Genomic DNA, 15,609 nt, shown 5'->3' on the forward strand with positions numbered 1-15,609 from the left:
TATATACAAACACACACACACACACACACACCCCACCATGCACACGCACACACACACACAGACATATATACACACACACACACCTCTACCATACACACACACACACACACACACACTTCACACATATATACAAACACACACACACACACACACACACACACACACACACACACACCATACACACACATATATATACAAACACACACACAATTCACACATATATACAAACACACACACACACACACACACATATATATACAAACACACACACACACAATTCACACATATATACAAACACACACACACACACACACACACACACACACACACACACTCACTTCTCTCTCACCCTCCACTTACCAAGTCTGGCTGGCCGTCACTGCAAAGCTGTCTGGTCCTGTGTAGCTCCGCCCCTCTATTCCGTGTAGCTCCGCCCCGCCATGACACCTTAGCTCCGCCCCCTTTTCAGGACCGCTGTCACAGGTGATTGGGGGGGGGCTTTTCATGCTGCCGGCGCAGTAGGCGGACACTAGCAGGCAGTGTCCGCCTACTTATCGTTCAGTTGGGGCACAGACGGAAAAGGAGGGGGCGTGTGGGGCACAGACGGAAAAGGAGGGGGCGTGTGGGGCACAGACAAGAGGAGGGGGCCTTTGGGGGGTAGACAGAAGAGGAGGGGGCGTGTGGGAAACAGACAGAAAAGAAGGGGGCATGTGGAGGGCAGACAGAGGAGGGGGTGTGTGGGGCGCAGGCAGAAGAGGAGGGGGCATGTGGGGCACAGACAGAAAAGGAGGGGGCATTTGGGGGGCAGACAGAAAAGGAGGGGACGGGTGGAGCACAGACAAGAGGAGGGGGCCTTTGGGGGGTAGACAGAATAGGAGGGGGCGTGTGGGAAACAGACAGAAAAGAAGGGGGCATGTGGGGGGCAGACAGAGGAGGGGGTGTGTGGGGCGCAGGCAGAAGAGGAGGGGGCGCGTGGGGCACTGACAGAAGAGGAGGGGGCGTGTGGGGCAAATACGGAAAAGGAGGGTACGTGTGGGGCACAGACGGAAAAGGAGGGGGAGTGTGGGGCACAGGCGGAAAAGGAGGGGGCATGTGGGGCACAGACAAGAGGAGGGGGCCTTTGGGGGGTAGACAGAAGAGGAGGGTGCGTGTGAGAAACAGACAGAAAAGGAGGGGGCATGTGGGGCACTGACAGAAGAGGGGGCATGTGGGTAATCGACAGAAAGGGAGGGGGCGTGTGGGGCAGAGACATAAAAGGTGGGGGCATGTGGGGCACAGACAGAAGAGGAGGGGGCGTGTGGGGCACCGACAGAAAAGGAGGGGGCGTGTGGGGCACAGATAGAAGAGGAGGGGGCGTGTGGGTAATCGACAGAAAAGGAGGGGGCGTGTGGGGCGCAGGCAGAAGAGGAGGGGGCGTATGGGGCACTGACAGAAGAGGAGGGGGCGTGTCGGGCAAATACGGAAAAGGAGAGGGCGTGTGGGGCACAGACGGAAAAGGAGGGGGCGTGTGGGGCACAGACAAGAGGAGGGGGCCTTTGGGGGGAAGACAGAAGAGGAGGGGGCGTGTGGGAAACAGACAGAAAAAAAGGGGGCATGTGGGGGGCAGACAGAGGAGGGGGGGTGTGGGGCGCAGGCAGAAGAGGAGGGGGCGTGTGGGGCACTGACAGAAGAGGAGGGGGCTTGTGGGGCACAGACAGAAAAGGAGGGGGCGTTTGGGGGGCAGATAGAAAAGGAGGGGACGTGAGGAGCACAGACAGAAGAGGAGGGGACGTGTAGAGCACAGACAGAAGAGGAGGGGGCGTGTGGGGCACTGACAGAAGAGGAGGGGCGTGTGGGGCGCAGGCAGAAAAGGAGGGGGCATGTGGGTCACAGACAGAAGAGGAGGGGGCATGTGGGGCGCAGGCAGAAGAGGAGGGGGCGTGTGGGGCACTGACAGAAGAGGAGGGGGCGTGTCGGGCAAATACTGAAAAGGAGGGGGCGTGTGGGGCACAGACGGAAAAGGAGGGGGCGTGTGGGGCACAGACAAGAGGAGGGGGCCTTTGGGGGGAAGACAGAAGAGGAGGGGGCGTGTGGGAAACAGACAGAAAAGAAGGGGGCATGTGGGGGGCAGACAGAGGAGGGGGTGTGTGGGGCGCAGGCAGAAGAGGAGGGGGCATGTGGGGCACAGACAGAAAAGGAGGGGGCATTTGGGGGGCAGACAGAAAAGGAGGGGGCGTGTGGGGCACAGACAAGAGGAGGGGGCCTTTGGGGGGTAGACAGAAGAGGAGGGGACGTGTGGGAAACAGACAGAAAAGAAGGGGGCATGTGGGGGGCAGACAGGGGAGGGGGTGTGTGGGGCGCAGGCAGAAGAGGAGGGGGCGTGTGGGGCACTGACAGAGGAGGAGGGGGCGTGTCGGGCAAATACTGAAAAGGAGGGGGCGTGTGGGGCACAGACGGAAAAGGAGGGGGCGTGTGGAGCACAGACAGAAAAGGAGGGGGCGTGTGGGGTACTGATAGAACAGGAGGGGGCGTGTGGGGTACTGATAGAAAAGGAGGGGGCGTGTAGGGGGCAGACAGTGGAGGAGGGGGCATGTGGGGGCAGGCAGAAGAGGAGGGGTGTGTGGGGTGCAGGATAGTGGGGTGGGGCAGTATACAGGGAGCACAGGGATGGGGCAGGTATAATAAGGGAGGGGGAGACTGGGTATAGAATGACTATTCTGCTGCTGCTATGTGTGTACTATACATGTGTGACACTGACACATATACAGGAGTGTGACTGCTGCGGCAGTGGTTGAGTATATTTTCTCTTCGCCATAAGGACGTGGTCTTTATGATGAAGAGAAATGATCACGCGCGCGCGACGCTTCTATCGACTCCGCCCCCAAAACCGCCCACTGCCTGACGTGCCCTAGGTCCTTCCGGCGAAGCCATCCTAGACGCTACCATGCGGCAGTCATACAATGGGGGCGGGACAAGAGGGAATTACGTCACCAGTCCCGCCCCCAGCAGAGGCCCCGCCCCTGTCTGGTAATGAGGCCTCAGTGACCGCACTCCCCGTATATACAGCCGCCGCGCTGCATGCCGGGAGTTGGAGTTCCCGTCTTGCAGGTAAGCGTTGCAGCTGCAGCATGCTGGGACATTAACTTGTCATCGCGGCCAACGTGTTGTGCGGGAGGGGGGTTCGGCGGCGGCAGCGAGTGACAGGAGAGCGGGTGATGGCAGGTGGACTCAGGATGGGGGGCGCCAGTTGTCCCGCGCCGCGTTCGGTTGGTTCTATATCGGAGTGGCTGAAGGGACCTTGTGACGTTTCTAGGGGAGGAGCTACGGGCGAACAGGGTACCCGAAAAGTACGCTCGCTCCGCTTCGCTCAGCACCTAATTACTAAAGGTAATAGTTGGTGGCGTGGATAGTAGAGGAACTATCCCGCTGGCCTAGCTCCTCCCCCTTGCGTCGTAACTCCTCCCCTTTACGGAAAAGGTCCCTTAGCCCACTTGATTCTAGCATCTACCCGCCGGGCATTCGGCAGTGACCAGGGTCACCTTATATCACTAGGGCCTAATGCCCTCTAATGTAGCTCAGGCCTAATGCCTGCTATTACCCACGGGCCTAGTGCCTGTCTGCAGCGCCACAGGCCTTTGGCCTGACTGTACCCACGGGCCTAATGCCCGATCCCTGGTGCTCTAGGGAGGAAGGGATTAACCGGTGCCCTCACCGAGGGCCTACCTGTTACGGTGGGAGAGGAACCAGGTGGGAGTTTCGTTGGCTCTTCTGCATTCCTCCCCTGGGGGCCTCTCCGGGTCCTCAGCTGCGCTGTTCTGCTGCTGGCTCGTCCCGCCGCCTCTTCTCAGCGTCCAGCCACCGCTTGACATCTTCTCTGTAGAGTCTGGTGTCTTCTGGCCTCTTCCGCAGCCACCGGAGCTCTTCCCGCGGCGTACTCTCCTCTTCAGCACCGCCCGGCTCTTCGCCGTTCTTCAGCGCGGCCTCCCGTCTTCTCTTGCTCCCGGCGGCATCTGACATCACACCCGGGGGCGGGGCCTATTACACAGTGAGCGCCAATTGGATCGCCGCACCCACCCGTGATTGGCCGGCGCCCCGCGAGCCGTGATTGGCTTGTGGACGGGGCTGGATTTGAAATCCCGCTGCCAGCGCTTCAGATTGGCTGCCAATACCACCAAGTTTGAAGCGCCGCTGCTGCGGCTCTGCTCGTCTCCGCCTCTGGTCCGGTGCAGGGAACCAATACGCGGTCCCTGCACCGAACACCCGTCGCTGCTGCTCTGATGTGCCCTGCGATGCAGGGCACATCTCTACATCAGAGTGACATTCAGTGCTGCGTCTCCGTCACCTCCCAAGTGGTGTCGCATACTCCCGCGGCTCAGTTCGTGGGTACTTGCGGCGTATAATCTCTGGTTCTAGGCACACGGTTGCAGACGCTCTTCTGGTTCGCGTGGCTGCTACAGGGAGGAGGTAAGAGGGTCCCCCAGACGGGACCCTCCACTAAATCGCGCTACGATCGCAGTCTAGGGAGATGGACTGCGACGCCATCTTCGCAGCTGTTACGCACAGGGACCCCACTATATTCACCAGGACATAGGAGTACAGGTCGGGTGTACTAACGCCCCTGTTAGTAAGGCTGCGTAGTACCAGGCAGTGAGGCCCAGCATAGGGGAGCCGGCACTTGACCTGTAGCCCCTCCCCCCCAGTCCAGGGCACCATCTACTGCAGATTTCCCGCCCTGGAGCTTCCTCACACTCTCCCTCACTCCCTGACTGAGACGCTGGGCGTCATCTTAGGAATAGCTGCAGCTGGTCTCCGGGACTGCAGGGCAAGGTCTCCCTTGTAAAGCCGCCTGTATACAGCGCTGTGGTTTTACAAACAATTGAGTATTCTACATGTACAGACAGTGTTCGTTAAGAAAAAGTGTACCAAATATAGGATATATTGGGGGTCATTCCGAGTTGATCGCTAGTTTTAGCAGCCGTGCAAACGCTATGCCGCCCCCCCCACTGGGGAGTGTATTTTAGCTTAGCAACTGACCAGGTGTCATCCCTTCTGGATCCCCAACTGGGTCCTGTTGACAACAGATACCAGCCTGCGGGGATGGGGTGCGGTGTTGGAGCAACACTATTTCCAGGGTCGCTGGACCAAAGAAGAATCACTCCTTTCGATAAACATTCTGGAGTTGCTGGCGGTGTTCAATGCGTTAACCCTCGCCCCACCTCTACTACAGAACAACCTGTTCAAGTACAGTCAGACAACGCCACCACGGTGGCATACAAAAACCATCAAGGCGGCATTTGAAGCCGCATGGCAATGTTGGTAGTGTCAAAGATCCTTTGTTGGGTGGAACGCCATCTGCCAGCAATATCGTCAGTTTTCATACCGATCGTCCTAAACTGGGAAGTGGACTTCCTCAGTCGCCAGAACGTACATGCTGGAGAGTGGAGTCTTCATTCGGAAGTCTTTCAACTCCTAGTGGACAGGTGGGGCCTACCAGACATAGACCTGATGGTGTCTCGACACAATCACAAAGTTCCGGTCTTGGGATCAAGGAACAGGGATCCTCAAGCAGCGTTAGTGGACGCACTAGCCATTCCATGGAACTTTCGGCTGCCATACGTGTTCCCTCCAGTGTCACTCCCGCCGAGTGTCCTGCGGAAGTTCAAGCAAGAAGGAGGAATACTAATTCTAGTCGCTCCAGCGTGGCCTAGATGGCATTGGTTCTAAAACCTGCAGGGTCTGTCGACAGAGCGTCCTCTTCTACTTCCTCAACGCCCAGACTGTCATGCCGCCGCCGCCGTAATTGCCTCTCCGGGGGCGCTGGATCTCCGGGCGGCCGTCCTCGCTGGCGGTCCCCGGCTCGCGGCGCTCCGTCCAGCGCTCATAGTGTGAACGTCACTGGTACGCCCGGCGTTCACTGAAGGTGCGGGTGACGTCATCAAGCGCTTCTCCAATCAGACGCTGGCGGGAAGTTCAAATTCAGACGCCGGGCAGAGCTCTGGCGCCTGAGTATCATCTATTCTGCTACAGAAGCTGTGATCTCCGTGCCTCCAAGCACCTCCGTGTCTCCAAGCACTTCAGCGCCTACAAGCACCTCGGTGACTCCAAGCACCCAGTGCTCTCAAGCGCGGTTGGTGTCTCCAGCATCTGATACTCTTCACCGATTCATCAACGCCTTTTCAAGTTCTATCTTTCAGGAGACCTCCAGCGTCCACACGTGTCTCCTATCTGCCGACCAAATCCTGCATGAGGAAAACCTATATTCGTCCGTCTCTGCTGCTTCCCAGTTGCGGTTCCTCTTCCCGGTCACCGGAAGAAACCCAGAGTCCACAACACCGCCAAACCAGGTCAGTGATAGTATACTCAGGCCTCATGGACTCGGGGGATCGGAACACAGACTGAAGTGCCATCCAGAACTTGGCTTCCCGCGTGCAAAGTCAGGAAGCAACACAGGGCTAAGTGATGCAGTACCTCCAGAAGTTGTCCGGTCGTCTGGATCAGATTCAAGCATTCTTAGCTTCTGTAATTCTGGCCCCGATTCCTGTAGCCGCACCAGTTGCCGCCCCCAGCAATGTTCAATCATCGGCTGGTATCAGTCCGCGCCTTCAACTCTCTACTCCTTCCCATTATAATGGGAATCCCAAAAATTGTCGGTTTCTTAAACCAATGCGAAGTTCATTTCGAGCTACTCGCACATAATTTTCCCACAGACAGGTCCAAGGTGGCATATATTATTTCTTTGCTTGAAGGTTCTGCATTGGATTGGGTGTCTCCACTATGGGAACGATCTGATTCATTGGTTTCCAATTACACTGAGTTCATCACGTCCTTCCGAAGAATTTTCGACGAGCCCAGCAGGATGACCACGGCCTCTTCTGACTTGCTACGCATCCGTCAGGGCTCCCGATCCGTGGGCCAGTACGTGGTTCATTTTCAGACCATTGCTTCTGAACTTCGCTGGAATAATGACGCCCTGAGAGCTGCTTTCTGGAACGGTCTCTCTGATCGCATGAAGGATGAGCTGGTCACTAGGGAACTCCCGGATTCGTTGGACGAACTGACCTCTCTCTACGTCAAGGTGGATCTCCGGATGCAGGAACGTGGAGATATTTTACAACTGGATACCAAGTTAAAACCACTGATCAAAGATAAACCACAGATCATATATAAAAAGGCACAGAATCTAAAACAGAGTCTGGTTAGAAGTTATTTACCATCTGAAGATACCAAATTAAAGGAAAATCAGAGAAGTTTCTTTTGCTTAAAATGTGTAGCATGTAAGACAACCAAGCAAACATCAGTACAGCCCATAAAGAAATTCAAATCCAATGTCACAAAAAAAGAATTTGGTGTAAAAGGTAGAATTACTTGTGACACCGAAAAGGTAATCTACATGTTAGAGTGCCCTTGTGGACACCGATACATAGGACAGACTAAAAGAAAATTGAAGATTCGCATATCTGAGCACATACTAAATACTGAAATAGGCTTGGAGACCCACAGTGTGTCCAAACAATTTTTAGACTGTCATACTAAAGATGCTTCAAAGTTAAAATTTATGGGCATACAAAGGGTGGAAAGTAATTGGAGAGGAGGCGACATTTCACAAATTTTGAGACAAAAAGAAACCAAATGGATTTATTTCATGGATACGTTAACTCCCAAGGGTTTAAACATTGACATAGAACTTAATGCCTTTTTATAAATTAGTATAAATATATTATATACATATCACCTTATTAGAATTGCGCAAAACCATATAAACATCGAAAGAAAAAAGTAATTTTATGGACAGCTTTCCGCTTTTTCACTCCTAACAAAAAATCAGGACACATGGTAACCGCCTGGTTTTAATTGAATTTCCGTTTTTTGAATAAAGTTTTTTTTATCCTATAAAAAGGGATTGAGGAAGTCCATCAGTAATCCTAGATGAAGGGCTTATGCCTGAAAGGCGTTGGTTTATACACTAAGGAACCCCTACTGTGCACCAAATTTGCAAAATCAGACTGTGGAACACGGACGGGGAACCAGCAGCCAGCCAGCCGCTAATTAATGCCGCCAGCCGCTTGGACGGGGAACTAGCAGCCAGCTAGCCGCCAATCAAAGCCACCAGCCGCTGATCAAAGAGCGGCTAGACATCAGCCGCCTACCTAACAACAACACCTTGTACCACGGGTGTCGGGACCACTGCTAAGAAGCAAGAACGAACAGGGGTAAGATACTCCTAATATAAATATCAGTGATTTACAACTTACGGACTAATTATTTAGATAGGGGTAGATAGTTATCCTGATCTTCTTTTTGGCTGAACTGCAATCCAGTCCCAAATAGTCCAAAAAGGGCTGTAAACATTTTTTACTAATCTTTCTTTTTTCACAGGTTTTGCGCATACACATATTTACACATATCAAGCGCTTTTTTACTTTTACACTATATGAAAATCTTGAACTGAGCTGCTAAAAAAATCCAGTTCATAGCGCAATTTAGTACTTTTTATATTCTGGAATTCTTACTTCACCTGGTGTGCTGATAAGAATTTTGATGCCTACAGATTCAAAACTTCTAGAATCTTGGCTTTTCTACAACAAGACCTGGGTTTAGGCCTTCATCTGGCCTCCCTCAAGGTTCATTTATCTACCTTGTTGTCTGTTTGGTTTCAGAAAAAGATTGCATCTATTCCTGAAGTTCATACATTCACTCAGGGTGTGTTTAAGAATTCAGCCTCCCATTGTCCCTTCTGTGGCTCCATGGGATCTGTCTATTGTTCTGAAAGCCCTGCAAGAGTCTCCATTTGAACCTCTTGAGATGGTGGACCTAAAATGGCTCACGACCAAGGTCCTGTTTCTACTGGCTTTTGGCTCTGCTAGAAGGGTGTTGGACTTAGGGTGGACGACAGGACAAAGCGCCTGTCTGATATTTCATCATAACCGGGTAGTTCTTAGAACTCTCCCTGGTTATTTACCTAAGGTGGTGTCATCATATCACCTTAACCAAGAGCTTGTTGTTCCGGCCTTTATCTCTTCTGACTTATCTCCCAAAGAGCGGTCTACGGATGTGGTAAGGGCTCTCCGTGTTTATGTGGAAAGGACTGCCTCTATTAGGAGGTCGGATAACCTTTTCGTACTATATGGTTCCCACAAACGTGGCTGGCCTGCGAATAAGCAAACCTTGGCCAGATCGATTAGAATGGTGATAGCACAAGCCTATGCGCATGCTGGACTCCCAGCTCCTGTTGACATTAAAGCACATTCTACTCGGTCTGGTGGACCTTCGTAGGCGGAACACCGTGGCACATCCACGGAACAATTGTGCAAGGTGGCTACGTGGTCCTCAGTGAACACGTTCATAAGGTTCTATGCCTTTGATACTTCCGCCTCAGAGCATGCTTCCTTTGGACGCCGGGTTCTCATACCCGCTAAGGCGCGTCCCCTCCCTTGAGGAACTGCTTTAGGATATCACCCGACGTTTTCCCTGTGGAACACAGTGTTCCCTGCTGCAGAACAGGGGATTTGTGGTAGACTAACCATTGTTAAATCTTTCTGTGAGGTACACTGGGTTCCACTGGGCGACCACCCTGACGCACCTAGCTTCTATGGGTTTGTATGGCATTAGCCACTGGTACCTTCTCCTGTCGTGAGAATGTGGTTCTATGTGACTAACATCTGCCTTTTCTCTATCGTCCTAGTGGATGCTGGGGTTCCGAAAGGACCATGGGGAATAGCGGCTCCGCAGGAGACAAGGCACAAAAAGTAAAGCTTTAGGATCAGGTGGTGTGTACTGGCTCCTCCCCCTATGACCCTCCTCCAAGCCTCAGTTAGGTTTTTGTGCCCGTCCGAGAAGGGTGCAATCTAGGTGGCTCTCCTAAAGAGCTGCTTAGAAAAGTTTAGTTTAGGTTTTTTATTTTACAGTGAGTCCTGCTGGCAACAGGATCACTGCATCGAGGGACTTAGGGGAGAAGAAGTGAACTCACCTGCGTGCAGGATGGATTGGCTTCTTAGGCTACTGGACATTAGCTCCAGAGGGACGATCACAGGTACAGCCTGGATGGGTCACCGGAGCCGCGCCGCCGGCCCCCTTGCAGATGCCGAAAGGAGAAGAGGTCCAGAAATCGGCGGCAGAAGACTCCTCAGTCTTCTTAAGGTAGCGCACAGCACTGCAGCTGTGCGCCATTGCTCTCAGCACACTTCACACTGCGGTCACGGAGGGTGCAGGGCGCTGGGGGGGGGGGGCGCCCTGGGCAGCAATGAAAACCTTTTATTTGGCAAAAAATACCTCACATATAGCCTCCGGGGGCTATATGGAGATATTTAACCCCTGCCAGAATCCGTTGAAGAGCGGGAGACGAGCCCGCCGAAAAAGGGGCGGGCCTATCTCCTCAGCACACAGCGCCATTTTCCTCACACAGCTCCGCTGGTCAGGAAGGCTCCCAGGCTCTCCCCTGCACTGCACTACAGAAACAGGGTAAAACAAGAGAGGGGGGGCAAAATTGTGGCAAAAATATATATATATATATATAAAGCTATAAGGGAGCACTTATTATAAGGCTATCCCTGTCATATATAGCGCTTTTGGTGTGTGCTGGCAAACTCTCCCTCTGTCTCCCCAAAGGGCTAGTGGGGTCCTGTCTTCTATAAGAGCATTCCCTGTGTGTCTGCTGTGTGTCGGTACGTGTGTGTCGACATGGATGAGGACGATATTGGTGTGGAGGCGGAGCAATTGCCAAATATGGGGATGTCACCCCCTAGGGAGTCGACACCAGAATGGATGGCTTTATTTATGGAATTACGTGATAGTGTCAACACGCTGAAGCAGTCGGTTGACGACATGAGACGGCCGGACAATCAATCAGCACCTGTCCAGGCACCTCAAACACCGTCAGGGGCTGTAAAACGCCCGTTACCTCAGTCGGTCGACACGGACCCAGACACAGGCACTGACTCCAGTGGCGACGGTGACGAATCAACCGTATTTTCCAGTAGGGCCACACGTTATATGATTTTGGCAATGAAGGAGGCGTTACATATTTCTGATACTACAAGTACCGCAAAACAGGGTATTATGTGGGGTGCGAAAAAACTACCTACAGTTTTTCCCGAATCAGATGAATTAAATGAGGTGTGTGATGAAGCGTGGGTTACCCCCGATAAAAAAACTGCTAATTTCAAAAAAGTTATTGGCTTTATACCCTTTCCCGCCAGAGGTTAGGGCGCGCTGGGAAACACCTCCTAGGGTGGACAAGGCGCTCACACGCTTATCAAAACAAGTGGCGTTACCCTCTCCTGAGACGGCCGCACTTAAAGATCCAGCAGATAGGAGGCTGGAAAATATCCAAAAAAGTATATACACACATACAGGTGTTATACTACGACCAGCTATAGCGACAGCCTGGATGTGCAGTGCTGGGGTAGCTTGGTCAGAGTCCCTGATTGAAAATATTGATACCCTGGATAGGGACAGTATTTTACTGTCTTTAGAGCAGATAAAGGATGCTTTTCTTTATATGCGTGATGCACAGAGGGATATTTGCACACTGGCATCACGGGTAAGTGCTATGTCCATTTCGGCCAGAAGAAATTTATGGACGCGACAGTGGTCAGGTGATGCGGACTCAAAACGGCATATGGAAGTTTTGCCGTATAAAGGGGAGGAGTTATTTGGGGTCGGTCTATCGGATTTGGTGGCCACGGCTACAGCCGGGAAATCCACCTTTCTCTATCGTCCTTGTGGATGCTGGGGTTCCTGAAAGGACCATGGGGAATAGCGGCTCCGCAGGAGACAGGGCACAAAAAGTAAAGCTTTCCGATCAGGTGGTGTGCACTGGCTCCTCCCCCTATGACCCTCCTCCAGACTCCAGTTAGATTTTTGTGCCCGGCCGAGAAGGGTGCAATCTAGGTGGCTCTCCTAAAGAGCTGCTTAGAGAAAGTTTAGCTTAGGTTTTTTATTTTACAGTGAGTCCTGCTGGCAACAGGATCACTGCAACGAGGGACTTAGGGGAGAAGGAGTGAACTCACCTGCGTGCAGGATGGATTGGCTTCTTGGCTACTGGACATCAGCTCCAGAGGGACGATCACAGGTACAGCCTGGATGGTCACCGGAGCCGCGCCGCCGGCCCCCTTGCAGATGCTGAAGTAAGAAGAGGTCCAGAATCGGCGGCTGAAGACTCCTGCAGTCTTCTAAAGGTAGCGCACAGCACTGCAGCTGTGCGCCATTTTCCTCTCAGCACACTTCACACGGCAGTCACTGAGGGTGCAGGGCGCTGGGAGGGGGGCGCCCTGGGAGGCAAATGAAAACCTTTTTTGGCGAAAAATACCTCACATATAGCCCCCAGAGGCTATATGGAGATATTTAACCCCTGCCAAGATTCACTAAATAGCGGGAGACGAGCCCGCCGAAAAAGGGGCGGGGCCTATCTCCTCAGCACACAGCGCCATTTTCTCTCACAGAAAGCCTGGAGAGAAGGCTCCCAGGCTCTCCCCTGCACTGCACTACAGAAACAGGGTTAAAACAGAGAGGGGGGGCACTGATTTTGGCGATATTGAGATATATATAAAGATGCTATAAGGGAAAACACTTATATAAGGTTGTCCCTATATAATTATAGCGTTTTGGTGTGTGCTGGCAAACTCTCCCTCTGTCTCCCCAAAGGGCTAGTGTGGGTCCTGTCCTCTGTCAGAGCATTCCCGGTGTGTGTGCTGTGTGTCGGTACGTGTGTGTCGACATGTATGAGGACGATGTTGGTGAGGAGGCGGAGAAATTGCCTGTAATGGTGATGTCACTCTCTAGGGAGTCGACACCGGAATGGATGGCTTATTTAGAGAATTACGTGAGAATGTCAACACGCTGCAAGGTCGGTTGACGACGTGAGACGGCCGACAAACTATTAGTACCGGTCCAGGCGTCTCAGAAACACCGTCAGGGGCGTTAAAAACGCCCATTTACCTCAGTCGGTCGACACAGACACGGACACTGAATCCAGTGTCGACGGTGAATAAACAAACGTATTTCTCATTAGGGCCACACGTTAAGGGCAATGAAGGAGGTGTTGCATATTTCTGATACTACAAGTACCACAAAAAAGGGTATTATGTGGGAGTGAAAAAACTACCTGTAGTTTTTCCTGAATCAGATAAAATAAAATGAAGTGTGTGATGATGCGTGGGGTTACCCCGATAGCAAATATTGGCGTTATACCCTTTCCCGCCAGAAATTAGGGCGCGTTGGGAAACACCCCTTAGGGTGATAAGGCGCTCACACGCTTATCAAGTGGCGTTACCGTCTCCAGATACGGCCGCCCTCAAGGAGCCAGCTGATAGGAAGCTGGAAAGATATCCTAAAAAGTATATACACACATACGGTGGTTATACTGCGACCAGCGATCGCCATCAGCCTGGAGATGCAGTGCTGGGTTGGCTTGGTCGGATTCCCTGACTGAAAATATTTTATTCATATAGAGCATTTAATAGGATGCATTCTATATATATGTACGTGAGATGCACAGAGGGATATTTGCTCTCTGGCATCAAGATAAGTACGTTGTCCATATCACCCAGAAGATGTCATGGACACGACAGTGGTCAGGTGATACAGATCCCATACGGCACATGGAAGTATTGCCGTATAAAGGGAAGGAGTTAGTTGGGGTCGGTCCATCGGACCTGGGGACCACGGCAACAGCTGGGAAATCCAACCTTTTTACCCCAAGTTACATCTCAGCTGAAAAAGACACCGTCTTTTCAGCCTCAATCCTTCCTTTCCCATGAGGGCATGCAGGCAAAAGGCCAGTCATATCTGCCCAGACATAGAGGTAAGGGAAGTAGACTGCAGCAGGCAGCCCCTTCCCAGGAAAAGAAGCCCTCCACCGCGTCTGCCAAGTCCTCAGCATGACGCTGGGGCCATGCAAGCGGACTCAAGGTGGGGGGGTAGTCTCAAGAGTCTCAGCGCGCAGTGGGATCACTCGCAGGTTGACCCCTAGATAGTACAAGTATTATCCCAGGGGTACAGATTGGAGAGTCGAGACATCTTCTCCTCGCAGGTTTCTGAAGTCTGCTTTACCAACGGCTCCCTCCGACAGGGAGGCAGCATTGGAAACAATTCACAAGCTGTATATCCAGCAGGTGATAATCAAAGTACCCCTCCTACAACAAGGAAAAGGGTATTATTTTTCCACACTATATTGTGGTACTGACGCCAGACGGCTTGGTGAGACATAGTCTAAACTGAAATCTTTGAACACTTACATAAAAGGTTCAAATCGAGATGGAGTCACTCAGAGCAGTGATAGCGAACCGGAAAAAAGGGGACTATATGGTGTCCCTGGACATCAAGGATTACCTCCATGTCCAAATTTGCCCTTCTCAACAAGGGTACCTCTGGTTCGTGGTACAGAACTGTCAATATCAGTTTCAGACGATGCCGTTTGAATTATCCACGGCACCCCGGGCCTTTTACCAAGGTAATGGCCGAAAAGATGTTTCTTCAAAGAAAAAAGGCATCTAAATTATCCCTTACTTGGACGATATCCTGAAAAGGGCAAGTTCCAGAGAACAGTTGGAGGTCGGAAGAGCACTATCTAAAGTAGTTCTACGACAGCACGACTGGATTCTAAATATTCCAAGAATCGCAGCTGTTTTCCGACGATACGTCTGCTGTTCCTAGGAATGATTCTGGGCATAGTCCAGAAAAAGGTGTTCCTCCGGGAGGAAAAAGCCAAGGAGTTATTCGACCTAGTCAGAAACCTCCTAAAACCAGGCCAAGTATCAGTGCATCAATGCACAGGAGTCCTGGGAAAAATGGTGGCTTCTTACGAAGCGATTCCATTCGGCAGATCTCAGGGGATTTGCTGGACGAATGGTCCGGATCGCATTTTCAGATGCATCAGCGGATAATCCTGTCTCCAAGGACAAGGGTGTCTCTTCTGTGGGGGCTGCAGAGTGCTCATCTTTTAGAGGGCAGCACACTCAGCATTCAGGACTGTGTTCTGGGGACCACGGATACCAGCCTGAGAGGCTGGGGAGTAGTCACACAAGGAAAAAAAATTTCCAAGGAAGTGTGGTCAAGTCTGGGGACTTCTCTCCACATGAATATACTGGAGCTAAGGGCAATTTACAATGCTCTGAGCCTAGGAAGACTCCTGCTTCAAAGTCAACCGGTGCTGATCCAGTAGGACATCATCATGGCGGTCGCCCACGTTATCAGACGGGGCGACACAAGAAGCAGGAGGGCAATGACAGCAAGGATTCTTCGCTGGGCGGAAAATCATGTGATAACACTGTCAGCAGTGTTCATTCCGGGAGTGGGCAACTGGGAAGATTTCCTCAGCATAAATGAATTCCACCCGGAAAAGTGGAAACTTAATCTGGAAGTTTCCACATGATTGTAAACCGTTGGGAAAGACCAAAGGTGGTTATGATGGCGTCCCACCTGAAGCGCCAGGTCAAGAGACACTCAGGCAATAGCTGGGACGCTCTGGTAACACCGTCGGTGTACCAGTCGGTGTATGTGTTCCATCCTCTGCTTTTCATACCCAATGTATTGAAAATGATAGGAAGGAGAGGAGTAAGAACTATACTCGTGGCTCCGGTTTGGCCAAGAAGGACTTGGTTCCCGGAACTTCAAGAGATACTAAGAAGGGTC

At 52.1% G+C, this 15,609-nt stretch overlaps 1 protein-coding gene across 4 annotated transcripts in view; it reads left to right on the forward strand.

The window, feature by feature from the left end:
* The first annotated feature begins 2,889 nt into the window (after nucleotides 1–2,889).
* The window catches only part of LOC134983948 (zinc finger protein 420-like), a 183,567-nt gene continuing 170,847 nt past the window's right edge, over nucleotides 2,890–15,609 (forward strand). Inside the window, exon 1 of one of the 4 annotated variants that reach the window (XM_063949564.1) lies at nucleotides 2,890–3,087. The gene's annotated coding sequence lies outside the window, so the exon portion shown is untranslated. Of the gene's footprint in view, nucleotides 3,088–3,143; nucleotides 3,367–7,489; nucleotides 8,190–15,609 lie in introns of those variants that run through there. The other 3 variants (XM_063949567.1, XM_063949565.1, XM_063949566.1) reach the window with 3 other exon arrangements.

Source organism: Pseudophryne corroboree (genome assembly GCF_028390025.1).
Source record: "Pseudophryne corroboree isolate aPseCor3 chromosome 3 unlocalized genomic scaffold, aPseCor3.hap2 SUPER_3_unloc_3, whole genome shotgun sequence".
Classification (NCBI taxonomy): Eukaryota; Metazoa; Chordata; class Amphibia; order Anura; family Myobatrachidae; genus Pseudophryne; species Pseudophryne corroboree.